At 49.2% G+C, this 17788-nt stretch overlaps 1 pseudogene across 1 annotated transcript in view; it reads right to left on the reverse strand.

Moving 5' to 3' along the window:
* Positions 1 to 17788, reverse strand: part of LOC146813082 (uncharacterized) — a 136129-nt pseudogene that overhangs the window by 64393 nt on the left and 53948 nt on the right. Inside the window, exon 5 of the transcript XR_014966953.1 lies at positions 4954 to 5088. The product of XR_014966953.1 is annotated as an uncharacterized LOC146813082 (transcript). The remainder of the gene's footprint in view (positions 1 to 4953; positions 5089 to 17788) is intronic.

Here is a 17788-nt window from a genome sequence, read left to right on the forward strand (position 1 = left end):
AATATCTTGAGGATGTAGGAAGCGTTACCCATGTATGCGTTACCACATCCCCATAGAAATCAAACAAATGTAAGTCACTTCTCTTGATAGCTAAGCGTATGTGTTCTTGAGACCAGCTTGTGCCAATATGTATTGTCGATCGTCAGTAGCGAGTTTTCTATTCACAAACTCTCTTTAAATTTGTGCGTGTGTCGTGTCCAGCAGCACTGCAGTCAGGATATTCTTCCACATATTGCCAGTCGAGACTTTAAAGGGGTGCAATGTTCATCTTGACACTCTCACACCTTCTCTTCCAAGCTAGAGTAGAGGGATGGGCTTCATCTTTTTTTTGTTTGCACTAGCGCTTTTTTTGTTTGTCGTCATTAGGTCTCAGCTGACCCAGCGCATGCGCTGATCTGGCGAGACTTTTTGAGAGGGCTCCAAAAAGTGCTACCAGGCCATCCTAGAGCTACAGTGCATGTGCGCTGGCGAGTGCGCCGGGTTTGACTGCAATTACTTTCACAGCTGCTTTGATGTGTGATCGCGATTGCGATCACTTTCGTGGCCGCACAACCGCTTGGCATAGCCAATAGGTCTCGCTTTTGGGACCTTATACGTATTTAGTTATGCAACTGTTGCATGGCTAAACACTTATAAGGTCCCAAAGGCGAGACCTATTGGCTATGCCAATGCTGGTTTTTTATTGAAACAGATTATACAACACGGAATGGAATAAGCAGTACCATGCTATACAATGATAGAGGGGTGGATGGTAGGAAAAAGTGGGGGGGCAGGGCATCAGGAAGGGACATATTTCATCTGCAGAATTTGCATAGCAAGCCGGTAAACCTGGCGCTAGACAATGGCCCCTGGGTACTGAACACGGAGCATTGAGCTTAACCCGGGCAGTAGCGGGGGCTTGGGCCCATGGGCCATGGCTCCTCGCAAAGGGGGAGGAGAGGATAAGAGTCCAAGCAGTTCACCGTGCGGGGGGCGGGGGCAGAAAAGGGGCAGGGTTGTCGTCTATGTCCTGGCTTGGGTAGGGCAGTGAGTTCCGTTCCCCTATGATAATGATGTAGTGGGAAAGCGAGCCATGTGGGTAGCGTGGGGGAGTCCTGCAGGTCGGACCAGGAGGGCCATGAGCCGCCGGCAGGGAGGGGGAAGTGGGTTCCCCAGGGAGGGGGGGGGGGGGGGGGGATTGGTCTGTGTGAGGAGTCACGGGGTCGTAATGGTGGCTGCCAGTGCTGAGGTGGGAGGTCCGCATGCCTACATGTCTGGGGGGAGGGGAGGGGAAAAAGAGGGCCATGGACCAAGGTGGGGAGGAAGCATAACAAGATGAGTGGGAGGGATGGTGATTTTATGAGAAGGAGGGAGAGGGTTCGAGAGGGAGAAGGTTCAAAAGGGGGAAAAAAGAGGCTTGTGGGGTGGGAAGGGGAGGCTGTAACAGTTACAGCGCTTGGGTGCCGTAGCCGGCAGGGCCAAATTAAAGGCAGCATAAGGAAGCACTTGGGCCAAAAGCCCAATTCCCCGGCATGCTAGTCTGGACATTTCCGATGACTAGCGGGTTCAGCGATGACATGGCCCACTTCAGGGAGCATCTCGCAGGAAGGGGGCCTATGTCTGTGCAAACACCTCTGCTTGCTCCTGCATACTGTAGATAATGCGCTCGTGCGATGCTGTCTGGATCATCGCCACTGTCAGTCTCCTGTGAGGGGGGGCACGGGCAACCGCCACTGGCGGAGGATACAGAACTTGGCCGTGGCCAGAAGCGTGTGAAGGAGGTGGCGTTAAAGGCGAGAGAATTCTGGGGTGTCTCTAATGTCGTGTAGAAAGATGGCAGGGGGCTGAGGGGGGAGTCAGAGAGACATAGACACTCGCAAGGTATCACCAACGTGGGACCAGAAGGGCCGGATCATAGAGCAGTTGCATAAGATATGACTGAGGTCATAGTGGGCATCTTCCACAATTCAAGTGGGGTTGGAGGCCGGCCCTATGCAGCTTCATCATGGTCGAGTACCACTGGTGGAGCGTCTGAAATAGGCAGAATTTCAACCGGGCTTCCCGGGCGCCACTGTCCAAGGCTTCCAGACATCAGCCCAGTCCTCTTCCCCAATGGTGATCTGCAGGTGGTCCTGCCAGTTGGTGCGGAGGCTGCGTGAGAGCGGTTGGGAGAAAAGGTGGCTCATGAGCATGCCATAGAATCCCGACATCACGCCCTTATACCGGCCCCACGTGGTCAGGTATTCCACCACCGGTGAGGACTGAAAAGACCACAGGCGAGGGCCGAGACAGCGCCTCAGGCAATGATGGAGTTGTAAGTACCGCCAGGCCTGCAGTGGGTGTAGGCTGAACTCTTTCCTCCTATGGTCGAAAGGTTTCAGGTCACCGTCTAGCAACTCCTGGTCCGAGGTATGTATGCCCGCCTCCATCCATCGTGTCCATAGGAGAGAATGGCCTTCAATGTGAATACTACCACTGCCCTATAGTCTAGCTTTGGTGTGCCATCGGTGGTCCACTCCAAGTAAACGAACAGCGCGGTGCCAGGCTTTGTGCGTGGCCTGCAGCACAAGGCACGGGGGCGTTTGGTGGTGTGGTCCCCATAGATGAGGCTAAGACAGTCATCACAAAACAGGATAGATCGTTCTCTGTGGACCCACTGCGGTGGGTCTGGGATGCCCGGGAGCTGATAGGCAAGATGGAGGGCCAGAGCGTAGTGCTCCACAGACGGGAGTCGATGAGGCATAACGTGGCTAAAGGCACCTCAACAGGCAGCATGCCTAACGCGTAGGTAAAGCGCAGCAGTATGACCATCCTCACTGCCTGCCTTCTGCCCAACATGGATAATCCCAAGGGGGACCTTTTTTCAAAGTCCATCTTCATCAGAGTTATCAGGGGATTTAGGTTATCCATGACCATCCCAACTAGACCTCTATTCACCAGTATCCCCACGTTTTGGAGTCATGAGGCTTTCCAGCGAAAATGGTATACGTGGATTGCCGCCTTCGTGGTACCAATCAAGAGTGAGGGGGCCTCACTCTTGTCCCATTTCACCTTATATCCGGACAGGGCCACAAAGTCGGCAATGGCTTCCAGTAATGAAGCCAGGGAGCGGTGGAGATCGGTGAGGGTGAGCAGGACATCGTCGGTGTGTAGGTATACTTTGGAAAGGCCTCCCGTATTGGGTATGCCCGCTATGTGCGGCAAGTGATGGATGACAGAGGCCAGGGGTTCATAGCCAGGAGGAATAGGAGGGGGGAGAGCGGGCAGTCCTGACAGCTGCCCCTCCGGAACAGGAAAGGATCGGAGAGGGAAACCCCCCCACAGCTGACCTGAGACATCATGCAGTCATACAGCAGCCGCACATTGGAGATTAATTGATCTCTCTGGTCGAACCTTTTCATGTTGGCAAAAATGTATTTCCTTTTGATGCGATCAAATGCCTTTTTGGCATCTAGGCAGAGGGCCACTACATCAACTGGGAGGTTCTTAGCGGTCCAGAGGGTGTGGGTCAGTGTGTAGAAATGGTTCCTGAAGAATATGCCCGGGATAAAGCCAACCTGCGTGTGGTGAATGAGAAAGGGGAGGACCCTGCTCAAGCATGCTGCTAGTATGCTGGCAAAGATTTTAATATCAACATTCAAGAGAGATATGGGTCTGTAACTGCCGCACAGTAAAGGGTCCCTCCTGTGCTTGAGTAGGACTGCAATCACCGCCTTGTTAGAGAGGGATCCCAGGGAGGCCGTCCGCTCCGCTTCTCGGAAAGCGGCATGTAGGGAATGGATTCCCTCCTCCCCGGATCAGCAATAAAATTCCACAGGAAAGCCATCCTCCCCCGGGGCCTTGTGATAGAGCAATTTGGAGATGGCGCTGCTAGCTCTTCTTTGCTGAATTACCCTGTTAAGAGCCCTCTCCCCTTATCCATTAAGCGTGGGAGGTCGACCTCCTCCAGGAATGTGGCCACCCATTCCACACTGGTGCACTTGGACTTTGATTTGAATTTACCTGAAGACTTTGAGTTGAAAGTGGATCGTTCACGGAAGCGGCCTTGGGAACAAGACCAGGCCCATAACCTGGAGGGGGAGTGAGACCTGAGCTTCGACTACAGTCTCCTCTTGTGTTTGTTGATAGAGCTCAGCCTTCCAATCCCAGATCGCTTTGGGATATATGAGGGCACAGCTGTCTCACAAGCTCCAAATACACACCTTGTGGGAGTACATGACCAACATCTGCTTCCTGTGTTCTCAGCTCTGCTTGAAGCCTGTCGTTTTTTTTTTTTTAGGTGGGCATCATTCCTGCACAATAAATGATATCATATTTTTAGGTATTGAAAAACGTTGTGAGCAGAGCTCTGGATCTGCAACGGAAGGTGCAGAAAGAAATGAATTGACATCGGCATGCAGGGGTGGCCCTCATGTACAGCTCCAGTTCATCACTTCCAGAGCTATAAGGAGCCAATGCAACACTACCTGCCAGCACGCGAGAGCCTCCTGCCGGCACACAAGAATACTGCTGTTGAAGTTCTATGGATCCAGTCTGGCACCTAGCATATACTAAAGTTGAGGAATCTGTACCCATCCAAAATGCTAAATTTAAGATATAATCGGATGCATTTATGCTCTATTAAAATCACAAAATTGAAATTGTATTTTGTGCAAGTATAGAAAATGCCTTGAAATTAACTGAGTGGCTCTGAATACAAAGTAACTGCAACTCCCTTTCAGTTCACAGTACAATTAGATTAAATAACTATTGGAGAGGAAAATGTCCCTTTCAAAACTCAAGGTCAACAGCAAAATAAGTAGTGATATAACGCAGAGTGACCTCGTCGTATACAGCGACTTGTATTGAAAATATTCGACTAAATATTTACTTAGATATTTTAATCTTCTACATTTAAAGATTTCATCGTTGTTGGCTCTTTATTTCCAGCACACCGCAACATTTTTATTACCAATCGATAAGAAGGCTACCAACCTGCGGCTAGCTGTTCTTGTCCCACTCGGAGGCCATCATTGCTTTCCCTTCTGCCTGGCTGTCGATGATCCTTCGGGTTGAGGCGGTCCTCTCGTTTTCCCCTCAAAGACACATCGGAATGTGAGATGGAATCATCTGTTAAAGTAAAATTGCTCCTTTAACATAAATTTGTTTCCCATTGATTTATCATTTCCAAACTTGTCTTTTATGCTCATGTCTTTTCTGAGCCTTTCTATAGGAATGTTGTTTGAAGTGTTTATGAGTTTGTTCTGAAATGATTATAACAAATTCCAAGCGTAACCAATAGAAAAGTGAATTTAAACGATTCTGAACCTTTTGTGTTTTACACAGGAGAGACAACCATTCCATTGCACATCTTAATTCTTGTGAGTAGAAAAGAGTTACTTATCTGTTTTGCTAGCTTCCTTTTACAGCAACAAAAATAATAACTTGTTTTGTGCTCAGTTTAGCGCTCAGTTTAGCGACCTTGAAAAGATGGAAGCAGGAATTGATTGGGCCAGGACTTTTAACGGGTGACCTGTTGAATGCTGCATAATGGTAACTACAGAGGAACAGCTGTTTTAGATGCATTAAGTGTAACTCAAATAATGAGGATTAAATGTTGGAAATTCCACATGTTGATAAAATGTAATATAGTTTGTGAAAATATGTAAATGAAGGGCTTTAAGTCCTAGTCTGCTGTGGACACTCAAGGTGTGGGATCCACCGGACCCTGTGGTTCTAGAGCAGGTGGAGTTTTCCAATGTATATAGCAGCCAGGCCAGTGTATTTTTTTTAACTATACATGTAACCAATGGTAACTGCTGGTACTAAGGCCCAGCAAAGCCCCAAAGTGAGTGGTCACATATATTTGAGAGATTCTAGCTTAACAGGGCTGTTGGACTTGGCCCTTTTTGCAGGGTCATCCCTGAACTTTTTGCCTTCCTCCTATATTTTTCCTGACCTGTTGTTGGCTGTTTTATGACTCTGGGCACTTTACCACTGCTGATCAGTGCTAAAGTGCATATGCTCTCCCTATTGTAAATTGATGTATGAATTAGTGATTCCATGATTGTTTGGGTGGTTTACCTGTCAGACCCTAGTACAGTGCACCAGGAGTGCCCAGGGCTGGTAATCCAAATACTGCTGGTGGGCTTGCAGCACTGGTTGTGCCACCCACATAAGCAGCCTGTAAAAGTGTGTCTAAGGCCGGCCATTGCAGAGCCTGCGTGCAGTCTGGTACTGTCATGCTGACTGGGCAAGTGCACCCACTTGCCAGTCCCTAAACCTTCCCTTTTCTTCACATCAGACACCCCTATGGTAGGCCCAAGGGCAGGGTGCATTGTAGGTATAAGGTAGGACATGCCTGTGTGTGGCATGTTCTAATAGTGAATTGCAGCCATTTTCGTTTTTCACTATTGCAAGGCTATCTGTTCTCCATAGGCCAGAATGGGCAGTTTGATTATTACATCTTATAATCCTAACTGATTCAGGAAACATGGTAGAAATTCAACTTTAGTATGCCTGAACTCAGAATGATAAAATACATCTTTTAGTGAAGTTAGTTTTAATATTCTGTTTTTGAAAATACCATTTTTAGAAGTAGGCATTTTCTTGTCGAACCATCCAAACCTGCTTCTGCTAGGCTGTGTATTCCTGGTCTGGAGTTTGAGTGACAGGGGTTGGGGGATTCCAGGAGACCGGGTGAGTCAGCACAGGGCTGAATAGAGAGATCTGCATCTAGATGGCTGTGAGGGGTTGCACCTGGGACCTGACTAGGGCTGTGCCTTCCATCCACAATGCTGGCTCCACCTCCTGTGGTGCGTCTGATGTCTCTGCCCTGCACTCTGAAAGGAAAGAAGGAGTCATGTATACAAAGTGCTCCAGGACTGACCAGAACTGGTTTGGACTAGGCAAAGGCCTCTCTGCCTTCAAAGAACAAAGAGAAACTTGGTATAAATATTGGGACCCAAACCCAAGAACTTTAGATCACTTTGAGAAACAAGAAGAAACCTTTGCTGAGGAGTGGAACCAGAAGAAACTGAGGAGAGACTATCCCTAAGCTGAAGTGCTGCTTGGGGGATTGGCCTGCAGTGGTTGCCTGACTGCCAAAGAAAGGAGAAAGGACTTTGTGTGCATGTTCATTCAACTTGTGAAGGATCTCCAAGGGCTTGGAAAAGAGCTTGCCTCCTGCTGAAGTATCAGGGACAACAGACTTCACCAACCAGCTCCCCAAGAGTTCTCTTGAAGTGCCTGCAGCTGTGCTGGACTTTGAGGACTTGCGTGTCGCAAGGAGCTGGAAGCGCGACTCAAGAACCAGAAGCGTGTCGCCGAACTGCCCCTGCACAACATGAAGCGCCTCGCATCGCCGGAGAAGAGGATAGACGTCGCCGTAGACGCCGCCGCATCTCCGGGAAGGGGGTCACAGAAGAATCGTTGAGTCAACGCAGATCCACCGAAGCGCCTCGCATCGCCAGGAGAGAGGATCGACGTCGCCGCAGACATCGCTGCATCCCTGGGAAGCGTGTCACAGGGACTATCGCGGCTCATCACCAGAGAAGAGGATCGCCGCCGCATCGCCGGGAAGCGTGTCGCAGGGCCTGTCGTGGCTCATCACCGTAAAAGGATCTACGTCGCCACAGACGCCGCCGCATCACCGGGAAGAGGGTCACAGGGCCTGTCACGGCTCGCATCGTTGTGGGAGCAACTCGCATCGCCAGTGAAGAGGATAGACGTCGCCGCAGACACTGCTGCATCTCTGGGAAGCGTGTTGCAGGGCCTGTCGCGGCTCGTATCGTGAGGAAACATCTCGCATCACCGGAGAAGAGGATCGACGTCGCTGCAGACGCCGCCGCATCACCGGGAAGCGTGTCGAATCAAGAAGAAAGCGCCATCTTTGTTTATTTGCACCGGATCTTCAACACATCACCGTATTTGCAACACTTTTGTTGCCCTGCGTGTCGCATCTAAGGTACATTGAACTCGGAGTGTCGCATTTACCATCTTAAGAGAACTAAGCTAAATTCTACCATTTTAAAGTAACAGTACTGTGGATTTGTGTCGTTTGTGGTTTTGTTATACGTCTATATAAAGCATACCTATTTTTGATATAAAACCTGTGTGGTGTCCATCTGTAGTGTTGTCACTTGATTACTGTATGTGTTCACGAATGCTTTACACACTGCCTCTGAGAAAAGCCTGCCTGCTCGTGCCAAGCTACCAAGGGGGTGAGCAGGTGTTATTTTAGGAGTGTACCCCCTTACCCTGACTAGATGCAAGGGTCCCTATTTGTCACAGGTACCTACCTATGCCAACTAGAGACCCCCAAATCTAACAAGGACTTACTAGCAACAATTCTCTTCTTGGCCCGCTCAAACTGACTCAGTAAGCTTACATTCATGTGCTTTTGTGGGTAAACCATTTTAGGACACCTCAAACTGGATGAAAAATATGTGAGCCTCCACATCAAGAATTGGGAAGCTCAGTGGATGCATTCTAGTTACATCTGCTTTATGTGCATACGAGTCGGAAACAAGAGGAGTTACTGGACAGACAACAGTGGCACGTACCATTTGAGCTGATGTATGTGTTATGATAGGACATACTCAATCCAGATGAGCATTAGGTTGGTCATATAAGCAAGACTGTAAGAAGACTCAGGCAGACTTCTTTGTCCACGGTATCAAATGTCTCAAAGAGGTCTTATAAGATTGAAAAAGCTGGTCCTCTGGAATCCAAGATTCACAACAGCTCCATCTTAACAATGGCCACCACACTCTTTGTGTAGAAGTTGAACTGGAAAAAGTCTAGTATCTTTTTGGAAGTCCTTGAACACAAATAACTTGATGAGGCGGCTGTACGGGTCTTGTGGAGGAGGTTAAAGAACTCTGTGCAAGGGGTTATTAGTACCAGTGGTATGGTCTGGAAAAGCTTCCTATATTTATTGAGGGCAAGGTGAATGTCTGCCAGTACGTATTTTATGGCAGGAAAATTAGAAATCGCTTAAGTTCATTCACACCATTGTTTGAGGGTGCTGTATCAATGTCTTATTTGTACTTCTTCCACGCCGTTCCTACATGATATCAAAGCAAATGTTTGCTCAGGGTAGTATTGTATTAGGTTGGCTTGAGAGTACGCAGCATCAGGATGTGACCTTGTCGATGTTATGGAACAGAGGTCATTCCATCGCCAGCGCTCACTCAATGTAAAGATGAGCCCAAGTGTTGTGACATGGTACTATCCAAGGCCATAGTTTTAACTGAATGTTTCAGGTTAATGCATAAATACAGACACTATTGCCCGGAAACTGCTAACAACTCGTGCTGTCTGCAGTTCATGCTTTAGACAATGAAGACTCCATAGGGTAAGGTTAGTCTCATCACCTTTCGTTTGGGGTGGTGGTGGGGGGGGGGGGGGGGGGGGAGTTGTGTGAGAAAGTGCCATCTTTCTTGCATGGTATGCCCCCACTTTTTGCTGAATTGCTGAATTTACTTTGACTGAGTGTGCCCTGGACTCCTGCCAATCAGGTGCCCAGAGCCTATGTTCCTTCCCTAAAAACCTAAAACCTAAATTGGCAAACCCTGGCCACATGTCAGCCCCTGGTAAATGGTACCCTAGGTACCCAGGGCCTTGTGACCAGGGAATGTCTCTATAGGGCTGCAGCACTCATTGTGCCACCCTTAGAGGCCCTGCACCCTAACACACACACACTGCCCTTGCAGGCTGAGTGTCTGGGTACAGGAAAAAACAAAGAGTCGACATGGCACACATCCCTGTGTGCCATGCCCACCACCTACACTGCCCTGGCATACATCAGCCACTCCTCTAGCTGGGTGCCCTATGCCAGTGGTGTGGGCACAGGAGCAGGAGCCCTGTGCCCCTACAGTACCCAGGTCCATTCCTGGGCACTGTAAGTGCAGTGCTGCCATTTAAGAGTACATGGTGCTGAGAGCTCATCAAACATGAACTCCACAGCACCATAATGGCAACACTGAAGACTGAGAAGTTTGGTATCAAACTTCTCAGCACATTAAACCCACACTGATGCCAGTGTGGGATTTAATGTACCAAGCACCCCAGAGGGCATCTTAGAGATGCCCCCGGAGACCTAACCTACAATCCACGTCTGGTCTGAGAGGCTGCCTAGGCTGCCACACAGCAGACATGTTGCTGGACCCCTGGGTAGGAGAGCCCCTGTGCTCCTGGGCCTGCAACAATGCACATCCGGGGCGAGGTGCTAGATCCTAGATAGGCAGGGGGAAGCTTCAAAGGCATGCCGCCTCTGTGAGCTTCCCCAGGCCACTGCAACCCCCCACTCTGGCGGGAAGCTTGGCCGGAAACCCCAAATAAGGACAGGGGATGTGCCAGCCTGCCAAACCCACCCCTCAGGTGGGGGAGGCGAGGTGAAGCACATCTCCGGGATCTCGCCATCTTGAAGATGGGGAGCCCTGCCCAATCAGGACTAGGCTACTGCCCCCCTCCCACTGGAGAGAGGCAGGATAGGGCGTGTACCTACCCCAGGACAGGGACCCATTGGTCCCTGCTCTTCACCTACCTGTAACGCCCATAAATCTAGTATTTAGGGGCACCCTGAACCTTCCGTCCCCAGATTCCAGATTCCGAAATACAGAGAAGAGCAAGAAGAAAGAAGACCTGCCCTGCAGCTGCTAAGAAGAGGAAGACACCAACTGCTTTGGCCCCAGCCCTACAGGCCTGTTGACCCTCTAACCTGCTCCTGCTACAACTCGGCATCTCTTGTGGCCAGCAACCTCACAAACCCCAGAGGACCCGGCTACCTTTTGGCTCTAAGCCTCTAGGACTCCCATGAGTAGAGGCTCTACTCTAAATCTACTTCTAATCCCTGGCATCAGCCCGGAACCGCGAACCCTTCACACTCTGCACCCGCCAAGCCTGGCCTGTGCCAGAGTGGACAAAGACCACGAGGACGACCCCACGGCGACTGTGACCCCGAGTCCGGCACCCAAGGACTTCCCTCGACGCTCCTGAAGATGCCTGCAGCCTCAGAACCCGGTGCCCCCCATCCGCGATCAACAGAGGGTAAGATTTCCCGACACCAAAAGGCTCCCCTGCACCCTGTGCCCCGCGGCTCCCTGTGCCCAACTCCGGGGTACCTACCTATCCTCCAACTACCCAACTTACCTCTCTGTTAGACCGGTCAGCCCTAGGGTGGTCTTTCCCTGTGTTTTTGCCCTTGCCTCATTTTTCCACCCTCTTTTTCGTTGGCCTTAGGTCTTCGAGCGCCTTTCCATTGCTAATCAGTGTTAAGGTGCAGGTGCTCTCTTCCCCCAATATGGCTGCGGCAGGCCCCTGCTACTGCGGAGTGGCCTTTATATAGCACCCTAGCTGCCAGGAGCTGGCTGGGACCCTACAACATTGTTGCGACACCAGCCCGCCTTTTTCTCCTATAGCTAGAGGGGGAAGCTCCTGGAACTTGCTGGAACCTTCTAGAATAAGGGTGGGGTCTGCTTTTGCCGCCTTAGAGAGTGGTCACCTGACCTAGGGATACTTAAGGAAGGGAGGGAAACTTTTCAGTCAGTTGGGGCAACGCAGACCTGGGGGAACCTACGCAGGAGTTTTAGGCGGTAGGGCCTAGTCAGGGACCTATGCCACTGAAAGTGACAGGGTTTAGGTGCTGCCTTTTAAGTTGAGTGAGGGATCCTGAACTAGCCCACTGATCTGGCCCAGCGGGAGGGGAACCCAGGGACAACCTACCAAGCCTGACTAAGGACTCTTGTCAAGCACCAACTCAAGAAACTCACCACCAAGGGCGCAGGGACCAACAAGCGCCGAAGAAGATCTTATAAATCCGCCACAGAACTACTGGGGGATCAACCAGGTAACAGCGCTGTGACACTCCCGCGCTCCCTGGCCCCACCTGGGATCCCACCACCCTTTACCCAAGCATCACCGTCGTGGGGCCTGCCCCTCAGAACTCCCCTGTCCGTGGCTGGCCCGCTGGCCCCCGCTGGGCGCCCACCGGACACCCCGAAGAACTAAGCCTGGGCCCCACGAAGCTCACCTCCCAGGGCCCGCTGCAAGTTACGGGGCCCCGCCGACGCCAGCGTGTACAGGGCACGATTCCCTGGTGGGGATCCGACGGTCGTGCCTCCCGTGGCAGCCCTCAACAAGGAGAGGGCCGCCGGAGTCCAGCGTAGGCCTCGTTAAGCCCGACGCCGAGGCCCGTGTCACCTGATGGGGGCGGACTCCTCAACGCCACCCCCGCCGCTTCGTGATACGCCGTCCAGGCCGCGCCCCCGCAGGCCGCTCTGTCATTGGCGGCTGCGCCTTTCCCGGAACAAGGAGGAATTCCCGGGCCCCGCGAAGTCCTCGTCGGCCCGGGCACCGCTGGAGAGCAAACATCCATAGCGGGAGGGGCTCCCGGAGCAGTGAGCCCTCCCGCCCGGAAGCGACCGACTGCCAGCCCCAAGAGGAGACCCGACAACAAGGTAACCCCCGGGGAGGAGGGCGGAAGGCCCGAGAGAGGCCCCTAGTTCGCCCCTCCCCTGGGGGAAGCTACCGTTGGGACCCGGAGGCTCTTGCGCAGCCCAGAACCCTTGCCATCGCCCCCTCTCGCCCTGAGGGGCGTAGTGACTGCGCCCCGCACCAAGTACTTTGGGGGGGGCATAGAGACAGCGCCCCACACTGCTTCGGTGGGAGAAGTTGTTCACCCCTGACTGTTAGCAGGCCCTCATTAGGCAAAAGGGAGGAGCGACCGCCTGGGGGGCCTAGGGTGGGGCCTAGGGTATGCCCTAGGTGAATACCAAGTTTAATACCCGGAGGAGTGGAGAGGGCTGGTTAATGGCTATGCGGAGCGCTTTTGATTAATTCAATGGTTAGCGCTTGGATTTCCGGCTGTGTGCAGTGCTCTGATTGAATGCTCTGCTGTAATGCCCACGGGAATGCTCTGATCAAATGTCATGGTTAGCGCTGTGCTTCAATGCCCAGTTTAGCGCTGTAATGAACTGCAATGTTTTACCCTCTAATGCAATGCCCAGTCTAGCGCTGTAATGCAATGCCCTGTGTAATGCTCTAATGAATGGTCCTGTGCAGCGCATTGCATATCTGCCGTGTTTGACGCTCTTAGGAATCAGCAGGTGCAACGTTTTGATTCTATGCCATGTTTGACGTTTTAATGAACTGCCAAATCTATTCTGGATGAAATGCTTCGATCCTAATGTTGGTCTAGATAAAGCTGATTGTTTTATTCAACCTACTGGTGTGGTGTCAATTATTGCGTGCGTTTCCTGTCTCAGTGGATGTGTGTGCTGTATGGTCACTTTACACGTAAGCCTTTAGGTGCCACCTGCTCACGCCACGCTACCCCCATAGGGCCTGGTGACCCCCGGTCCTACACTCTCGAAGTGGTGGTGGCACCTGAAGAATCTTCGTCCCCGAGCTTGCAGTCTTTTTCTAAACCGGAGCTGTCCCATTGAAATCAATTGAGCGCCCGAAGGCTCAAAAGCACCCTGCACCCAGCCGCCCGAGTGGCACTGACAGTGTAACCTCTGCACCTATCTACTTCCCCATTTGCCCTGAGCAAGTGACCAGGAGCCCAGCTCCCACAGCCACGTGGCCTGCTAGTCAGCAGCCACCAACCAAGGCCCCCCTGCCTCCCATAGGATAACATTGGGCCCAACTCTCTCTGCACCCGGCTGCCCCTGTGCCGCTGAGGCTGTAACAACTGTACCTACCTGACCCTGGGAGACCCATGAGTCAATGCCCAGAACCTTAACTCTGCCAGTCGAGTACTTATCTTAAAGCCGATAACTCAATTTTCTCCATAGGGTAACATTGACTGGCTTTTCCTGAAATTTCTTCTAAGTGTGGACTTTTCAAAACCTAAAATATTCACCAAAAATCAGCCGAGGAACGAAAACGAAAATACTCACCTGCTATTAGGTGAGCTCGCAGTGCTGGATCTTCGTGCCCATTCACAACCGTACTTACCAGTAAACCAATTTTCTTCCATAGGATGCCATTGACTGTTTTTCTGTGAAATTTCTTCTGTGTCGATTTCTGCAAACTTTAAATATTCTTAAAAAATCGTATCAATTGTGAAAACGTAATTACTTACCTGTTTTGGATAAAGGTCCCAGTACTCAGTCTAGGCACCCAGTACTGGATTACAAAAGTAACGAGAACATACTATACCTGCAACTTGAATTTTCTTCCATAGGGAATCATTGACTGTTTTCTATTAAATATTTTCTGTGTGTCAACTTTTAAAATAGCAAAATATTGTCTAAAAATCATAACAGTAACTAAGTCAACTTTTATCACTTGATTCAAAGTACTGACCCAGGACTGAATCTAGGATCCAGTCCTGGAATTCCAAAAGTAATCCTAAAAGTAATCTGTTGCAAATAACTTGAAACTTCCATTGAACTCAATGCATGATTGTGTTTAAAATTGTGTTGTATTGCAACCACTTGTAACTTTCTACAAAAGTCAATTGCATATTGCAAAAGTATTTATATAAAGCATCTCATTCTGAGAAAGTATATTTTAATACCTATTGTTGGTTCTAAAAAAAAACAAGCATATATTTTTTATATATAAACCATTGGCCTAGAGTTCAGTTATTGAGTGTGTGAGACCATTTGCTGACTGAGTGTGTGCAACAAATGCTTTACACTGTCCTCTGATACTGCCTTACTGCTCGACCAAGCTACCACTCTAGAGAGTAAGGTTATATCTAACTTTAGCCTCTGCCAAACGTCTGGGGACTGTGGACTATGTACACCCTGTACCTATTTGGGAAAAGTATACAGAGCCACTTTCTCACACATGCATGCAGTTTAGACATTGCCCATGAATAAAACCATACATTAGGCTCTGTACTGAGCAATCGCAAGTGTGTATGATATGGGCCTGGGCTGATGAGCTATGTATATGTAATCTTGAATGTGGCTGGGATGGTAGAGCGACTCTTTGAGTCCAGGGTGAATTTGTTCTCAATGAAGCTATCCATTTTAAGTTTGAAGAGGACAGCAAAAGTCTCAGGGACATGGAAAAGTGGGGGTTGGGGAGTAAACGGTAAAGCGAATAGGGAAAGGTAAGTTTAGACTTGTAGAGATGACACTGGAAAGGTACACATCTAGGCAATGATCTGTGGTGTGAAGAGGATCTGGCGATGCTGAAATATAATGTAAGTTTATTAATGTCTTTTCCTCTGGATATTAGCTTTAGATCTGCAGCTTCCTGCATTTTACACTTTCCTTTTGAGCATTTCATTGTCCTTTTCCTAATGAGATATAATTCAGATACATGGTTTCTAACAAGCACCTCTGGGTGGTGCTCTCTTTCACTAAAGAATATTAAACGTAGACATTACCTTTCGACAACCTGCTCTTGTTTGCTCCCACACTGCCATTTGTTCTCAAATGACAATTAGCTTTAGAGACAGCCTCCAACGTCCCAATTAATTTGCCGCCATGCCACTATTCTTTCCCATAAATGATTCATTTCAGATATTCCGTACATACACGTTCTCTTCTCTATCCCCATCACAGTCTCATTTGCCCCAGAAAAGTGCAAATAGATATGCGGCATCCCGCATCCATTTCTACCCAATTAATGATGGGTACTTTTTAGATTCTTTTATTCATCTTTCCACTGGCTCCTAAATCATGTCTGAGCCGAATCCTCCTTCCTGCAGGACTGTATTGTGAAAGTTTTTTGTTATCATGATACTAATCAATATTTCCCATAATTCCTGTTTGGAGTCAGTGTGGGGAAATGTACATAAACTGAGAGGATACAAGTGCTTAGATACAGGTGAGAATAGACCATTGTAAGTGCAAATTCAAATTGTCATAACAAGTAGCTTGCCTTCTCAGAGAAAACGCCTTTACCACTGGGGATTTCCTTCAATGCTCGGGACTTCACCAGCAAAGACATTCCGCATACCTACCTAACTAATGGGCTTACAAGAATATTCAAGATGGCCGAGATTCAAGCGGACTACTACTGTGACGAGAACTTGCTTTTCAAAAAGATGTTTTATATATGTAAACAGAAAGATTTGGATTTATCTTATAGTTGCAAAGTCATCCTGTGCCCTAGGCATCCCCCAACCTTTTTGCCAATGGTACTGGTGGTAAATGACTCTGACCCTGGGCTCTGCCTAACCAGGCCCAGTGCAATGCTGAAAGAGACACATTTAAAAGACCGTGAAACCACCTACATTTACTAGGGTACACTATGGTATGGGGTACCCGTGATTGGCATGACCTACCCCCTAGGGCCCTCGTGCATATTAGGGCAGGGGTATTGAAACTACCTAGCAGTCCCTAGTATGAATAGGGCATGGCAGTTTGGAGGCCAGCAGATTTTCCTTTGAAGAGGACTTCCTTTTTCAGACATTAAATAGCACACAGAAATCTACACACGTTGCCCATGTTAAAAGGAATGACCAGACATGTAGAAGACATCTTTACGGATCCTGTCCGAGCACGTATCCTTACCCTTAGGGCAGATAAAAAATACAAGCCTGACCCATCGGATCCAGTCTACATAAGAGGACAACTACACTTAGACTCTTTAGTAGTTTCTAATGCACGTAAAAGGGCAAACTCGCAGACTACTGGAGACGCACCATCCCCAGATAGGAGTCAAAATTCTTTGATGCTTCAGGGAAACGTGTAACCTCCCAGGCAGCTAACTTCTGGTGCAGATCTAACACTCAAGCGTTGCTAGCAAGATATGACCGCGCGCACTGGGACGAAATGGAACAACTCATTCAATTTCTACCCCAAGAACACAAATCTAAAGCGAATGGCCTTTCTAATAATCAAATTAGATGTTCCCTAGATGCTGCCGATACATCTGCCAGAGCGGTGAACACTAGTGTTTTTTTAAGAAGACACGCCTGGCTGCACATATCAGGGTTTAAACCGGAAGTTCAGACCTCGATATTAAACACACCTTTTCATAAGGAACACCTTTTTGGCCCGGTGGTAGACTCTTCACTTGAAAAAAATGAAGAAAGATACGGAAGTGGCTAAATCCATGGGACCCCTTCAGTCTCCACAAGGCCATGGCTCCTTTTGGCCCCTCTTTTTATTGCGCAGTTTCCAAAAATACTTCCACGGACACTGCATCCACCTATAATGGCAATAACCAACCCTCAGGTTCCAAACCCTTCTTTAGAGGCAATTATAGAGGAAATCTCGGAAAGGGCAGGGGTAGAGGTTCCAATAAACGTACCTCTCCCTCCAATACAAAGCAGTGACTTGCCCATAGTTCCCCCCCGACCAGTTAACACCTGTGGGGGGAGACTGTCACAATTTCTACCAAAGTGGCAGTCAATAACAGACAAGTGGGTTCTCCAAATTATCCATTCTGGTTACTGCCTGGAGTTTATCAACAATTGAACCTCGCGATCTGGCTCCGGAGGTCATGGAGTTTGGTTATCTGAACCTTCCACCAGACTATATGAAAATGATCAGGGAAGCTAGAAAGCCTACCACAAGAGCTTGCTATGCAGCCAAATGGAAGCGATTTGTTATCTATTGCAATAACAATAATATCAACCATCTGGATGCTTCCATACAAAACATTATCTGCTACCTGTTACACTTACAACAGTTGTCATTGGCCTATACATCCATTAGACTGCATCTCGCTGCAGTTGCAGCCTATCTTCAAAATAGGCAACATTTATCGCTCTTCAGGGTGCCTCTAATCAAAGCATTTATGGAAGGACTAAAAAGAGTTATACCAGCAAGACTTCCACCTGCCCCACTGTGGAATCTTAATATAGTCCTCACAACGCCAACGGGCCCACCATTTGAGCCCATGCACAGATCTGAAC

This window comes from Triturus cristatus, chromosome 7, assembly GCF_964204655.1.
Source record: "Triturus cristatus chromosome 7, aTriCri1.1, whole genome shotgun sequence".
NCBI classification, from domain to species: Eukaryota; Metazoa; Chordata; class Amphibia; order Caudata; family Salamandridae; genus Triturus; species Triturus cristatus.